Genomic DNA, 16,879 nt, shown 5'->3' with positions numbered 1-16,879 from the left:
GATACATGACGATTTAATACATTATTTACTCTACGCATACACATGGAACGAGTACGTCCCCTTCGACTATCGAATCATGACTAGTAATGGGCCTCAAGGACAGCGCTCGGAACTTGAACAGCCTACATACAATTTAACATTGTCGATCATTAGTGTAGTATGCTGCACCGGACGGAGTGCGCACAAACTCTACTTGATTACTATACTGTCGGTGAAAGGCAGAGCCAGCGGGCCGTGTAATAACATTTCACGTCGACGACTTGGCATCGTCGCAGTTGCCCGGCCACTACCCGCACTCGTTTCTACTACTGCGGTTATGTATAAACATGTACACAACGAACGGTCGTGTATAAGGTATACCGGTGTGCTGTATGTGCGTGCGTACTGTAATAACAGAGTCACGAACCACCACACCGCCGACCGCGTTCCTCGCATGACTTGCGCTCGTCCGCACACTCAAACGCCACACGAAGCGCGTTATCTGTGCATGTATTTTTTACCATACCATCGCGATGAACCTTGAACACATTACTCGTCGCGGACCCCCTCCATTTTTAATATTCTTTTTTTTTTTTTTTTTACTGTGTTTTTTATTCTCCTTTTAAACGGGCGGCTTGCACGCTTAATAAACAACGTACATTAAACGACACAATCACATGTGCTGTGCTCACCGACGACTCGTATAATCAGTGTTTCCCAAACTTTGGTCGAATACATTTTTTTTTAATAACGTTTTTGTGTATTGACTGCTGACAGATTGTTTTCAAAAGAATATTTATACGCAGATTATTTAGCAGCGTTTTATATAGAAAGACAATAATTATTGTTGTCTATACCAACTTATACAAATCATGAGCGGTCAAACGAATGCCTGTTTATTTCATTCATTGTACAGCAAAATATAAAATTTTAATTAATTTACAATGTTCACCAGCTAATAAAATAATTCGAGTATCAAAAATACCTGGAAATGTCACAGTATTTATTGAAATATCGCTGTTATAAATAATTTTCTACTTAATATTTCAATATTAAGATTCTACGGATAATACAATACCTCCGTTAATGTGGCCGACATTATTTTTTAGATAATACTCGAAATCATTTTAGGAATTATTCCCATACTGAGCATTTGTGATACCAAACAATAATTGGTACATCTTCAACGCAGAACTAAAATACGTTTTATGTATTCATACAGCGCACTAAACGCCCCTGCACGTCCATTATGTTAACTGTAACACCCAATATGTCAGAATCGTCATTTTGGGATAAAAACCTATTGATGTTTCTAGGAAATTCACTCGGTCCAATGTGTAGTTGAGGCATTGAGGTTTTAAATTGCAAACCACACGATATGATTTATAGTTATTTGCGTTAATCATGACACGCGATGTTCAGCATAACTATAGAAGAATTATTTATACAAATATCCAATTGTGTTTTTTGTTGCGCTGTCAACACATTTCAGTTAGTAAACAAATTTTAAAATTACGTTTGACTAAATGTCAGTGACGATATGCAAAAATAACTGTAGTAATGACATAGATTTTTGATAATTTCATTTCTTTGAGAGATTTTTCCGAGAGGACAACATGTAAAGGTACAGCCGAAAATTGTTGGTAGCGACTTAAATTTATATTTCAATTAATCAGTGGCGTATTTATTTTTTCGACACCCGTAGACTATTTAATGTTTTACCACTCCATACTACTGTATCAGAGATGGAGTTTTTAAAAATAAAAATTCCGTTCCTTAAAAATGTAGCCGCACTAGGCTCCAGCCTACTTACTAACCCCATCCTCAAATAGGTAACAGATTTTATTATAAAAAACAAATTACGGAAGGGGGTTCGGTTTACATGTAATGAGTTATAAAAATTTCATTGAAATACTTCCAAAGCTCATACAATGAAGAAAGGTTTGTATATTTTAATTAACTTTTCGGATCTAGTGATCCAAAATACTTTTAACCTCGACGCTAAATTTTCGTTTTAAGTTATTTAGTCTTATTAGTGGAACATTTGTCTTTTCTTAGAAAAATCTAAATATATTATTGATATTATACTTCCACTTTTTATTGATATTATGTATTCAAATAATATAGAAATTAAACATTTATTTACGTACACGAAAAAAATAACTGTATGAACGGTTAATATAGTGACAAGTGCAATTACGACAATTACAATAACTAAATAAATGGTTAACCTAACCATTTATTTTGTTATTCTAAGTGTTTTTATATGAGCTTTCATAACATTCATCGTTCATTTTTTCCTTGTAAAAAATGTTGCTTTTATTATAATGCTAGTGAATTTGTGTTTCGAACATATCTATTCTCTGAATATGAATGAACATTATGTCATAGGTTTCCAAGATATGCATGACTGCGACTGAATCAAGTATTTCTTTTAAAAAAATTCAACTGTAATGTGTTTTGGTTGTATGATATGTTTGCAAAAATATGTATAAAATTCTATTATTATTATTATTATTCACGTTTGCGTTTAATTCGAATACATTTAACACAGCTAATTTTTATTAGCATATATTGTAACAAAATAATACATTCGATTACAGTAAAAAATAAATAATAAAATACAGTAGGGATCCACTAATGTAGAGTTCGTGTATTTTTTAGATTAGCATTGATTGATATCAGACTGTGAATAAAAACACAGCACTGTAGTAAGAAATGATCCGGAAATTCCCATACGTCAGTATATTTTTTTTTAATATACGTAAAAACTTCCATTACAAGAAAATTCGGATATTTTTATTTAATAGTTTGTCGTAGAACACTTTAATACGTATTTGAAATATATTTTAATAAATTTAACATAAAAGAATCAATGGATAAAAACTCATGCTAAAAACAAAATATGCTAATATTTTCAAAAATTGTATCATTTTTGATATTGAACTAAATCTTGGATATCGAAATTCGGGTAGTTTTTCTCTTTTATCTTATAATACATTGTATTAGCTTTAATTTTTTATAGGTTTGAATAAGATAGTTTTTAACAAAGTGAATACTAAAAATATCAATATTGACTGTTTTATGACAACTGTAATTTTTTCAAACATTTATTTTTATTAAAGAGACTGCGGATAATTTTTTTAAATTATTACGCTTCTATTGGATGTGTTTTATAATATTTTTACGATTCGTCGAATAAAATTGGTATAGTAGAAACGAATGAACTGAAACAAAAAAAAAAAAACACGGCAAAGTATAACTTATAGCTTTTTGGCTATCAAACAAAAGCTAATAGATAAAAAAAAATATTCAAATTATTGAAATGTAAACCTAAACGTAAATCTAACACATACGGTATTACATTCAATATAAATTACATTTACTCAAATAGCCTAAGTTATTATCAATTAACATATTTATTAGGGTGTCCCTTATTTATAAAATTAAAAAATTACAAAGTGCCACCCCCTAGAATTATTCGAATACATGTAAAAATAAATTGTACGAAATTTGGAGACGATTGGTCAACTCTAAGACGTGCCCCAAGGGGGTTAAAAATAACCCCCAAGGGTGATTTTTTAGTTTTTTATGTTTATCTCAAAAACTTTAGCTTTTGCGAAAAAGTTTATTGGACCTTTTTTGTAGGTATATAATTTTTCTATAAAAAGTATATATAAAAAATTTTTCGAAAAGTTCTTATTTAGCCCTAAAAAAATAAAAACGTATATGTTCTATTCTTGCCGTTAAAACTGTTAATTTATAATTCGTTCATTATAAAAACATAAAAAAAATTCATTTAACCGTTGTTTTAAATTTAATTTTCTATACATTTTTAAATCGACATTTTTTCTATTATTTACTATTCAAAACCTACAATTTTTTTTAATTTTAATTAAAAAAAATACATCAGAGTAAAATTAATACCGTCTCAGTTTCACCATTGAAGCTAAAATAATGTTCACTTACAAATTTATATACAACTAGAAACTATATAAACTTGTAATAAAAATACATAATGAACGAATATTATTTAAATAATTAACTCTTTGATTGACAATTCAAATTGGCCACGAAACAAAAAAAATTTTCAAACAATAAATGGCCTTGGCCATCCAACGAGCATAATGGATTGGGCTAGGAATTTTAAAATAAATTCTATGTAAAGCCGTTTCACCAAAAAATATTATGACCAATTCTAAAAGTTCCTTATAGTCATCTCGAGGTTGGTATTTTTTAATTGTTCAAAACTAAATTTCAAAATATCGTCTTTTTTGTTTTTAATTTTTCTAAAATAACAGTATCTTCTATTCCACTGAAGTAATTTGTTTTATTTATATTTTGCCAAGACTTTTGGAATTTATTGAAAATAGGAACATCTGGTTTACGTCATCTGACGTATTAAATTTTACTTCAAAAACACTTTTCAATATAATTTCATAAATGTGATGTCTGCATGGTAAGTATAAAATATCACGCCCTAACATTTGCTTGGAATTTATTTTAAAATTTCTGGCCCAATCCATCATGCTCATTGGATGGCCAAGGCCATTTATTGTTTAAAAATTTTTTTGTTTCGGGGCCAATTTAAATTGTCAATCAAAGAGTTAAATATTCGTTCATTATGTATTTTTATTGCAAGTTTATATATTAAACAATGATTTAAGTGCACCAATGTTGCATTAGCGACAAATTTAGATTTAAAATTTATTAAAAATATAATTGATTATGAACCAATAGATAAAGATATTTCTAAAGTAGTTTTAAAAAAAAATTTCGGGTCACTTATGGTACTTAGTATCCCAATCAGCAGCATTGGCATTTTTTGATGATGATTTATGTGAAGACACTAAAATTATAATAGTAAACTCATTAAATAATCGGGAAGAAGATCTATGTACAAACAAACGTATAGTAGTAGGAGTAAATGAAATTTATGATTTTAAAAATAAAAGTATAGATGATTTTATTTCAACTGATTCAAAGAAGTTGTTTGAAAGATTTGTAAGACATTGAAACAGATTTTTTAAATATCAATCCTTTGTTGTGGAAAGACAACAGTCAATATATCGGAGAAAAAATAATAGTAAATATTTTAAAAGTTATAAATGATTTGGCAGAGAGGTGCGTGAAACTCATAGAAGAGTATAATAATATTTTAACAAAAGTCGAAGCACAAAAATAATACCTATTACAGATTGTTACAGAATACCGGCTTTGTTTTCCTAATTGCAATATATACACATTATCCCAAGAATTTTAAAAAAGATAAATTATTTAAAATTTGTAGTAAATTTTTTTAGTACGTTTTTCTTTGTAAATAGTTAAATAGTCTCAGTAAACTGAGACGGTATTAATTTTACTCTGATGTATTTTTTTTAATTAAAATTAAAATTAAAAAAAATTGTAGGTTTTGAATAGTAAATAATAGAAAAAATGTCGATTTAAAAATGTATAGAAAATTAAATTTAAAACAACGGTTAAATGAATTTTTTTTATGTTTTTATAATGAACGAATTATAAATTAACAGTTTTAACGGCAAGAATAGAACATATACGTTTTTATTTTTTTAGGGCTAAATAAGAACTTTTCGAAAAATTTTTTATATATACTTTTTATAGAAAAATTATATACCTACAAAAAAGGTCCAATAAACTTTTTCGCAAAAGCTAAAGTTTTTGAGATAGACATAAAAAACTAAAAAATCACCCTTGGGGGTTATTTTTAACCCCCTTGGGGCACGTCTTAGAGTTGACCAATCGTCTCCAAATTTCGTACAATTTATTTTTACATGTATTCGAATAATTCTAGGGGGTGGCACTAACAAATATTAAAAAAAAAAAAACCTCTCATGTAGCTAAGGGTCACCCTAATATTTATATAAAAACTTAAAAGAAAATAAGACGACACAGTTGTGTTTTCAGAAAATTTGTTTAAAACAATAATCCTTTTAAACAAAACATTGTCGCTTTTAAGTTCAATGAGAATGAATTAAAAGAGAAATTACATAAATAATTTTTAATTTGAATTATTATTGGTGTATCAAATCGTCTCATTTAATAAATGTGATTGTGAACTGATTTGTAGAGTATCATTTATAAATTTTAAATGTATCATTTCAAATACATTGAACCTTTTAAAAATTGTCATTAGTTTCAAATGTATCATAAATTATAATACAATTAAAATCAAAAGTTTTTATTTTATTACAAGAATATTGTAATCTATTAATAGACAAAAACCTAAGTAACAATGATAATCGTATATTAATAACAAAACACGAACAACATGATGAGGAGTCGGTTCAGTAACAGTAACTCAGAAAGTTAATAGTCTTGTAGTTTAAAATTATATTCTTGTAGCCAATATCACTTTAAAATGACTTTCAACAATATTTGACAGTGAATTTATACAAAAATATAGGAACTTTATTAATTACAGTCTTAGATTTAAGGTAATAATGGGTTAAAAACTGTGTTTTTTTTTACCAACTCTCACAGGACGACAAATCACAATATTTTTAGAATTTACGTTATTTATTAGTATAGAAATTTTAGAACCAGTAAAAAAAAAAATGTTTAAAAAGATAATTATTTTTCTATTATACTATGAGATTAGATTGTTAAGTATACGAACGTACTGATAGTGCAGTTTGAGAAAGTTGGTATTATTATTGTACGTGACATTGCAATTTCTTTTACAGAGAAAGTTAGTATAAATTAACTACAGTTCATAAATCTTTGGTTCACACAATTTTCCAAATAAAGAAATCGGATTTCATTTTTCATTTGAATAAATTAAACATTTAAAACTTAATTTTCATTTTGTTGTTGGCTCTTACAGTGAGTCTAGTAAAACACTATTCTCGGCTTAATATTATGATAATTGTTTATGTCATTTGAAAGTTTAATTTTAAAAGAGACTCTTTCTAGGGAAGTCATAAATAGTGACAGTTATCTCTAGAATTTGGTAGATATAAATTACAGTTAATTAACTTTTAAAGTAAAGTGAAGTTTCCCGAAACAAAATTCTGTTGTTTACTTACTCTCAGCAAAAGTTTTTAGCTTATCGTGCTCGATAACTAATGTTAATTAATGTTTAACATTTACAACATATTTTATGTAATAAAAAATAAATCCACTGAAGTAATTAATTTTTCCACTATCAGTACAACTAGGATTTTTTTTAGGAAAAGGTTATAACTTAAACAAAATATATATTTTATTACTTAAAATTTAATAAAATTGCTTAAAAAAATTGACGAACAAAAAAAAACATTTTTACTTTAATAATAAACTAAAAATCACGAAAAATTTTAACAATAAGTAATCAAATTTGGGGATTATAACTCACTACCTCTTGACTATGACACTATTCTTATTAGATGGATTAAACTTAAATTTTTGGACGAAAAAATCACAAATGTCACCAAATAACAATATTACATTATAGTCATCAATATTATTTTAATGATATTTTTAATTATTTATGTTCCCCAAAAAATGTCTAGAGAATCTACAACTTATAGATGCATGATTGATGTTTTAATTAATATTTTTGTGATTATAAATTTTATTTTACAATGATTTTCGAATAAAATTTAGTAAGAAACAGAATAAAATTACTAGACATGAAACACAAACTTTACTTTTTGGGAATGCAATTTTTTCATTATATTTCTCGAGGTACTAGAATTTATTTATTTATTTCGATTAAATATACTTTGTGTCTCAACTTTTTTTACCCTTCGAGCTTGCGCACAATACGTCCATAAAATCGTTATACAGTTGGAACCGCGTAGAAAGCGCATCGGCACGTGTCGAACACTATAATTACACTCGGTATTTGGAATACACTATACAGAGAGTAGTATCGGATTTTGAAATTTTACTAAAACAGTTATTACCATAATTACGATGATTGTAAAGTATTACAATATCTCAAAAACGTGATCAGTACAAGACCAATTCATACTGTAGTTAAATTCGTGTAACAACCATCGGAATCATTTATATAGAAAGAGTGATTTCGGTGCATTTGAAAATAGCCGATGTAAACTAGTTTTACCGCTAAATTCAAAAAATGATTTTTGACGGCTTTTTAATATTGTAGCAGGTGCGGCGTTTCAGTAAATGCGGGACCTATATTGTTAGTATTTTATTATTATAAAATATTATGAAAGGGGTGCTGCTGACAGTCGTTGTAACGGTATTGATCGCACGAGTGGCAGTGCCGACTATGTATACCAGTCGCACAAACATAAAACGTGCAACCCTCGACCTCCACTGCCTCACGAACCCAAAGGGATCGATACGAGTCGTGGAATGTTTGGCCGCGAGCTTTAATCCCATTTCCCCAAATGCCATGGGCACAGCGGCAAAACTGAATCCGACTATACCCTTTCCAATTACTTTTATCTAGTTTTCAATTTAAACTTAATGTTGGAAATAAAACACTTTTGAAGTCGTGTCATGAGGAGTTTTATTATAAAATAAAACAGAAGCGCGCGCGTCTTTTAAACAACTAAAACGACCCATAAAAACAGTCTTGGTTTGTTGTCAGCTCTGCTCTATTGTAACTACGATTCGATTTACTGGTTTATAGCGGTACTGAATAATAATATAGTAACGTACATCTTATCATGCGTCATTCAATTGTAACTGTATCTAATACATTGATGCGGTTTGCAACGCATATGTAACGAGGGTCGATGAGTAAACTGCTAAGAAAAAACACACCCCTTTTCCAACGACGTTCGTTCGAGAGACGCCTGAGGACTGATTTGAGAACGTGACCCCTCTCAATGAAGTTTCTGCGACGTCAACGCCCTCAATTGAAGGTTATTTTTGCTTAGACATATTAATAGACTGAACGCTGTAAAAAACTTGCTATGGCCACACGTACACAACTTTCATATTGTCTCGTTGAAAAACGCTGGTATTAATTATATGTAAAATCAGAATAATCGAAAAATTGATTGACATGTATTTCAAGTTTATATTGTGTTTTATTAGTCTACATAGGCAACAGTTATTTTTCTAAAATAAAATAATCATTTAAAAATCGTTGTTTACTCAAAATTAAATAAATGTCATATTTGTTGGTATAAATTTATCAGAAAATGATATTAGGGCCGGCGGAAGAGCATTACGGTCGATGCAGTTGCTTAGGACGCTGCGCTTAAAAGAGCCCTAGATATTTGTATGAAAAGGTAAAAATAATCACTTTTATAACATCAAATTGAAAAGTGCCCCCCAAAATTGTTTTTGAATTGGGTCACGCAATATCTAACACCCAGTTTCGTTACTTATGAATTTATTATGGGATCCAGATATCTTTTAAAACTTAGAGTAGTGACAATATTCTCCCTTCCACTACCCTTTGCTATGGTTTCAAGTCAATTTTAAGACAATGGTGTACGATAATCTGCCGACGAACCAATGGGCTAGCGAAACGAATTAAACATATTAAAAACATTATTTTAAAGGTAAATACCTTCAATTTTGAAAATCTCTAAGACTATTTTTTGTCAATTTATACAGAGGCAAATATGGAGTCAATTTTTAAGGGAGTATGAAGTGAAATTTGTCGATTGTTGTTGGCTGATTAATTTTTCGATAAAAGTATATTAACAAGTAAAAAAGTCTACAATTTATTCTAAAAATGTCAATCACTTATGATGTTAATAAATGTTTGGGGTAGAGTGTGGCCCACCACATACCTTTCTATGAAATCTCTCATAAGTCTGTAGAGAAATTAAGTACAAAAATAACTTTACAACTGATTTTGTTGATACTCATTCTGAATAAAAGGATAAATAAAAAATGATAATCGAAATATTTTGGTTTTTTTTTTCATCAATTTCTATAGAAAATCGAATTTTTTCTTTTATAAAAATGGATTTTTCAATTGATGGTATCTATAAAGACTCTCTTAGAAATAAATATTTCAATTTTAATTTTAATGTTTTTTTTTAATTTCTAGATTGATTGTCTTTAACATTTCAAATATAATAATTAAATATTACTAAGAATTATTATATAATAACGTTAATACATAATAAATATTATTTACTACATATTTTGTTAACTACGAGTTATTCATATACCAGTTCTAATCGAAAAATTCATACTTATTTCATAGACTCAGTTAATTCTAAAGTAAACCGATAAACAAGATTTATAAACATTGCCTATTTATAACATTTGATGTATACCCAGAAATGAAGTATAATTGATCAACGATGAAAAAAATAACAATTGCCGTATACATTATTCTCGATAATCTATATTGTTTTCTAATTAGTACGACTACGCTTTGTCGTAAAAACTGTAAATGTTTTACAATTTTTATTTGATCGTAAAAATGTATATTTTATAATAAAAACTGAGAAAGTGTTTCGTGTGAATAATTTGTTTAAACTCCCTCCTGGATGAAATTTGAATATACCAGACTGTATAAAAGATATAATATAGTTTAATAACTCTATTAAATGCTAGCTTAAAAAAAATTTCAAGTAAAAAAAATAAGAGCGAATTCTATCGTCAAAATTTGCTTAATAGTTTTTCACGAAACCTCGTTCGATAATAATTATTTCAGACAATTCAACATCCAACTTGAATACTGATTCAATAATGGCACTTAACTATGTTCAGATATTATTATATTCTCATAATTTCAGATTGATACAAATGGGTGCGTCTTATAACAAAAAATGTTCATAAATTAGTTTCATAATGATACATTGTAGAGAACATCAATAAGATACACAGCTGCTGGGTCAGGTCCCGACCGCCATTTTTCATCTGAACCCGAGGCGACAGTGTTCTTCAACACCACCACCCGGTAAGATTCAGACGTGCGGTACAGAGTGCCAAGACGGCGGCCAGATGGTGTGTTGGCCACAAAAGATAAAAGAGAAACGGCCCAACGCGTATAGTAACCGGTTTTTTAAGTACACCGAGTGTCAAGTCTCCGGTTATATGGCTAATGATGAAAAATACATAATATTATAAATAAAAATACTTAAATATTCAATTCAAGACAAAAATTCTTATCGAGATGTACATGTCTGTAACTTCAAAGACTTCCGTGGTTAACGTGTGGCAAACGTTTAACAAAACTTTCCTTTTATTTATAATTTTAAAGAATATTTCTTTGTTCGTTTTCTTTAAAATATTAATTAATTAGTATATTAATATTAAAAATAAATAGTTTTTTTTTATAAAACACCGAATGAATTAATGCAAATACGTGTATTTAATTCGCCATAGATTTTAACCATAGACGAAAATAATATTTCGGAATTTTAGATGCCAAGTACTAATGCCTGCAAATATATTTAAAACAAAAATAACCTAAAATAATACAGTCTAATGGCAGTATAAATCCGCAATAAAAGTTAAAATGAACAATAATATAAGGAAAAATAATCAAAAAACACCAATAAAAAACGTAGAAAACTTTTTTTTTCAAAAACTGTGGAAAACTAGTGATAAACTGTAGAACAATTGTGAACAAATTTCAGAACATATTACATTAAATTATAAAAAAAATGGCCAATGCGTAACTACTATTTAACAGGTTCTCTTAGGTTTTTCACAACTTTCAAACAAACATTTTCAGGGGATCTAATTAAATTCTCTCTTTTCTAATAAATATATCTGTATAACTATAAAAATGATTTGTTTAAGTTTTTAGGAAGCTCATTTGAAGTCGAAACTAGTAACCTCAGGTAGAGCCTCGTCAGGTTATGCCCTGAAGAATTTATACTACCCGAAGCACAGTAAAAACGTCATAGTGTAGTTATTCTTATCATTTTTTAATAACTATTGAAATGCTTAACGCAAATTTATTGTTGAAAAATAAGAACACGTGCTTTTTAATAATGCGTGGTGGCCGAATTACATCACCTTTTGTACATTGTACTCGTATTAATACAATATTTTCTGCCTACATGACATATGAATACAGAGCACACATACATTCCATTACACGTATTATATTTTTATAAGCCAAGTGTAAATTGAAATTTGATCTCAAATAATCGCTGACAACTGACAAACATTTCATCATGCACATCTAGTGTAACACTATACAAGTATTACTATTAAATATCATAGTTGTTGTTATTATTGTACATATATTAACCCAGATATGACATACAGAATAATTAATGTAAAACTCAAAGACTTTCATTTCAACGTGATAATAACATATCCAATAACACTTTATTGTTCTCAATAAAATATCTAACATAGAAACAAATTCTACAAATGCTTCGTGATACTTTTTTATTTGCTTTTCTTGAGCTTCTATCAGTTATTTATGTTAAATTATGATAATTTGATAATGAGATTATAGACGCTAAAATTTTACGTTATCCATAACATTTAGCTTTTAAGTTCACAAAATTTTTAAGGCGTGGTCATTCCACCATCATACAATCTTAGTCCTGTAGTTTATATTTTAATTGTAAATATTAATTACTGTAATATTAAATACTTACTGTAAAATAAGTAATAAATAAACAATGATTATATTATTGAAAGTATGAAGTGTACATTTTGCGTTTAAATAAAATTCAAAAATCTGAACAATTTTCTTTTTTTAACCATATAGTTAATTAGAAAATTTTCAATTTGATATAAATTAAAATTTGTCAGACTCCCGGAATATTTTCAGAATTGTTCACAAACAATTTTTTGTGAAAATTATGTGATTTTAATATTACATTTTACTTTAAAAAGTCAAATTTGATAAAGCTTAAAACTTGTCGGACGTTTTTAAACGTTATCAAAAATTTAAAATAAATACAATTTTTTATTGCGTAGATAGCTTTGTTCAAACCTTACAATACTTAGGTTTTCAATTGGATTTGAATAAAATCCCTCACAGCTGAAAGTAATACCTACTTAGCAACCATATTATTCACAGCTTATGATGTATAATTTTTTGGTTTATTTAAATTAAAATAACCAGCGTATAGTTATTTTGTAAAATACTTGTAATGTACTCGTACTACAATAGTAAAAATAATTTACAAATTTAAAATTCTTGAATATGTGTTTTTAAAATAAAAAAACTAATAATATATAAGTATTACAAAAGAATATCGAACAATTGATCTAACGAAGCTATACCGATTAATAACAAAAAACAATAGAATTATGTTTATTGTTTGTAACCAGATAATTATCAAAATAGTGCTGTATAAATTTATCTCCATTATGCATCAAACGCATGCGTGCTATTCTATCCAGATTTCACATTTTCCATAATAGTAAAGTAATTAGTATAGAAACTATATTCAATGTGCAGTGTTGTAATAGTAAAGCAATATAGCCTCTAGATATGATAATGATGTAATTGTAATTTTTATTTAGCGTGACGAACTTTTGAATACAACAATAAAATAAATACACACACACAAATGGTGTACATACATGCATAAATTTAAATAGACAATTAATCTGTTATTATATTTTAAAACACTGATAAATACTAGGGAGTTGTGAATTTTTATATCTTGGTCAAGCTTAATATGATGTTCCGATTAGCGTTTAGTCTTCAATATTACCGGCTCTAAAATTCACAAAGAAATTTCCATCGCAGTCAAATTAATAACAGTTAAAATAATTGAATATGTCGTTGATTTTATTAAAACTAAGAGTTCAAACTATTAGTTCGATTATTAACAAACCCAACATTGGATTATTTTTCTATTAAGAGAGATCATTAATTAGTTCGAGTTAGGCCTCGGAGATCTGTTATTAACAGCCCGTCCAATATCCGGACCTGAACTCGCATGTACACTTAGACCTTAAGTTGTTCTTAGGGCTGTTCGTTCTTCAGTTTTCCGCGATGACTAAATACTAGTTATATCATCAAAAAGTAGTGAGAGATGACGATTTTTTCATTATGACACTATAATGTATTACTTAATAATGATGTAACGTGAACATTGGGAGCTCTCTAGTGAGAGTTCAAAAACACGGAATTGAAAAGTATTTCTTAATGAAATTCTATGTTTTTTTGAGGAGTTAAGAAGTATTTATTTTCAAATTATAAAATTATTTAGGAAAAAGTTTATCAAAACTTTTTATAAACTTGCTAAAAGTTCTCAGAGCTATAATTCTATCTACTTTTATGGACCATAAATTTAACATAGAGTTTTAATGATGTAATTAGTATAACATGTAGTAATTATATCATTACAACTTTTAGGGGCCGACAAGTGACACATAGGTATAAAAATCATTTTGTCTTAATACAGTTTTATTTTAGTGTAATAAACATAAAGTTTAAAACAGTAATTTAAGATGATCAAAAGCGCAGAGCTACTGTTCTAAGTATGGTTTGCAGAAATTTCTATTAATGCTTAAGAATCTTTGTATTTTGAAATAAATTAGTAAATATCATTTTAGCGTTTTACGGGTTGACCTCAGGAATGTAAAAAATCTAATTATCATAATGTTTTGTGAAATAGCTTATTATTGTGCAATCAAATAATACATTATATTATAGTACAATAATAATTAAAAGATATTCGTATTTTTATAATGTATTTCAAGTACATTTCATCAGATTTTGAAAAAAATGCATTCTTGTGAATTCATTAAACGAATTAGTACATTCACTAATATAATTATATTATAATTTATTCATAATGTGGATATTAATTGAATTCGAAAATACATTCATCGACCAATTAAAAAAATATAATGTTTTAATTTTGATAAAAATTTAATCTGCGGAGTTCGCACAAAAAGAGGCAAGTCAAAAAAGCGAATTGGGGTTATAAAATTAAAAGATTAAGGAGAAAACATAATTTTGAGATACTTATTGTAAGTCAATAAACATTATTTACAAAAAAATTTTTTATTATAATTTTAGTTATTTAACATAACTATTTTTGAAATTGTTATCAAATATAGTAATATATTATAAAAATAATTTAAATAATAAGTATATTTTTTAGGGGTCTGTAACAATATTTTTTTGGTCATCGATATCATTTCGATTTTTTGGATATTTTACCGTTATGTCGATATCACAATCCCATTCAAATAGATATTGATAATATTGCGATATTTGAATAGAACATCAATAAGAAAATTACATAAAATTCGATAATTGAACTCTATACCTGATATTTTGTTCCCATACCAATTTGACCAAAATAATTTTCTTAATAAATTTTTAAAGATTCAATTTTATTTTTTCAATAGTTTCAATTTTACACTTATTACCCTTTGCCCAAACACTACAGATTGATTATTTTCATCACCGAGCAGCCTACAGAATAATCCATTTACGACAACCCATTCAATTGCCTATAAAATAAAAGTTATGTTGAGGTTTTTCTCTATTCATTTTCTTTTTTTTTTTGGTAAAGTCACTATAATGAGTTTATAGCGTGTAGGGTATCAATTATTTTATGTTCTAATTCTAGCATACATATTTAAATTAATCATTTTTCTTATTCCTACTGCTTAAATTCTTTATATATAATTTTGAGGAGGCTAATTTTAACATTGGAAGGTTAAGCCCCTAGGCAAGACCACAAACTTGTGCTCATCGAGTGTATCAAGCTAGTCATTCTTAAAAAATAAATAATACATTTTTATTGAAATGTATTCGTTTTTTGAATAAATATTCTAAACGTTGCGTATTAGAGTTTATGGAACGTTTGCGTAGTAATATGTGTTGTATGTGAGAACGTTGAGGGTCCCGTGCTCAGGTTGTCTTCTTACATTGGCCCCAAATATCCCCACTAACCGGCCACTAATCATCCAATCGCATTTTTACTACCCCGAACGGCAGATGCTTAGTGTCATCGGCGTCTCACACATTGTTACAATAATACTTGTTGTAACTATATTCATAATTATTTTTACATTATAAGTTTATAATAAATATTTATCACAAAATATAAAACACATTTTTTTTTTTATTAAAATGAATTTGTCTTATTTAAAATTAAACCTAACATATCTGAAATAAGGGAAGACGGGTAATCATAAGGTTTAGATTAGTTTTTTATTATTTTGATTTTGATCCAACGTAATATTTTATATTTACCTATATCGACTTTTAATATATATTTCTATGAAAATTAATAATGTAAAACTACAATTAAATAAATCATAGTAACTATAGAACTATTTAGATAGATCAATATTATTAGCGCAGATAAGGCTCAACAAAAATAACAATTTTGAGGATACTAAATTAATTTTTCCCAACCCAAACATTTTTTTATACAACGGTATAACTTTATATAATTTGAGAACTGGAGAACTGGAGGTTTAAGCTCTCCTAGCCTTCTTGGATGAGATCCTATGACTATTAGATCGTTATCATCTACAAAGTGCTAATGAATAATTAATATATCAAATTTTGAATTCAGTTTAGGTATTTGAAATACGTACACTGGTTTATTATTTATAATTTACTAACACTAATAGTTAGAGTAGTACAAAATTTTACATTTTCCCTTATATTGTATCTGTTAAAAACTTCCAATGTACATAAGTGATAATTTGGCGGACCTTTTTGTTCTTCGAGAGTGCATGTCTACTAAGTAAAAATAGTAAAAATAAACAAAGGAAAAATATTGGAAGTTTTTATTTATCTTGTGCTAATAACAAGAACGTTTATAGAAAGGAGTACATGGAAACTATGCGTGGGAGTCATTACCATCGATTTGCGACCACTGCGCGGTCTAGGTTGTTCTCAACGAATCAATTTTTTATTATAAGTGTTAAACTCAGCATATTCTATGAGCAAATTGTACTCAGTAAAAAATTTTTATCGAATAATATTATAACGATAATAAAGCGTTTACATTAATCAGTCAAGTATAAAAATATTCTTATGTAAATATCTATGCAATAA

This window comes from Daktulosphaira vitifoliae, unplaced genomic scaffold (genome assembly GCF_025091365.1).
Source record: "Daktulosphaira vitifoliae isolate Bord-2020 unplaced genomic scaffold, ASM2509136v1 Scaffold_1, whole genome shotgun sequence".
Classification (NCBI taxonomy): Eukaryota; Metazoa; Arthropoda; class Insecta; order Hemiptera; family Phylloxeridae; genus Daktulosphaira; species Daktulosphaira vitifoliae.
The sequence above is the reverse complement of the archived record's forward strand: the minus strand, read 5'-3'. Positions refer to the sequence as shown.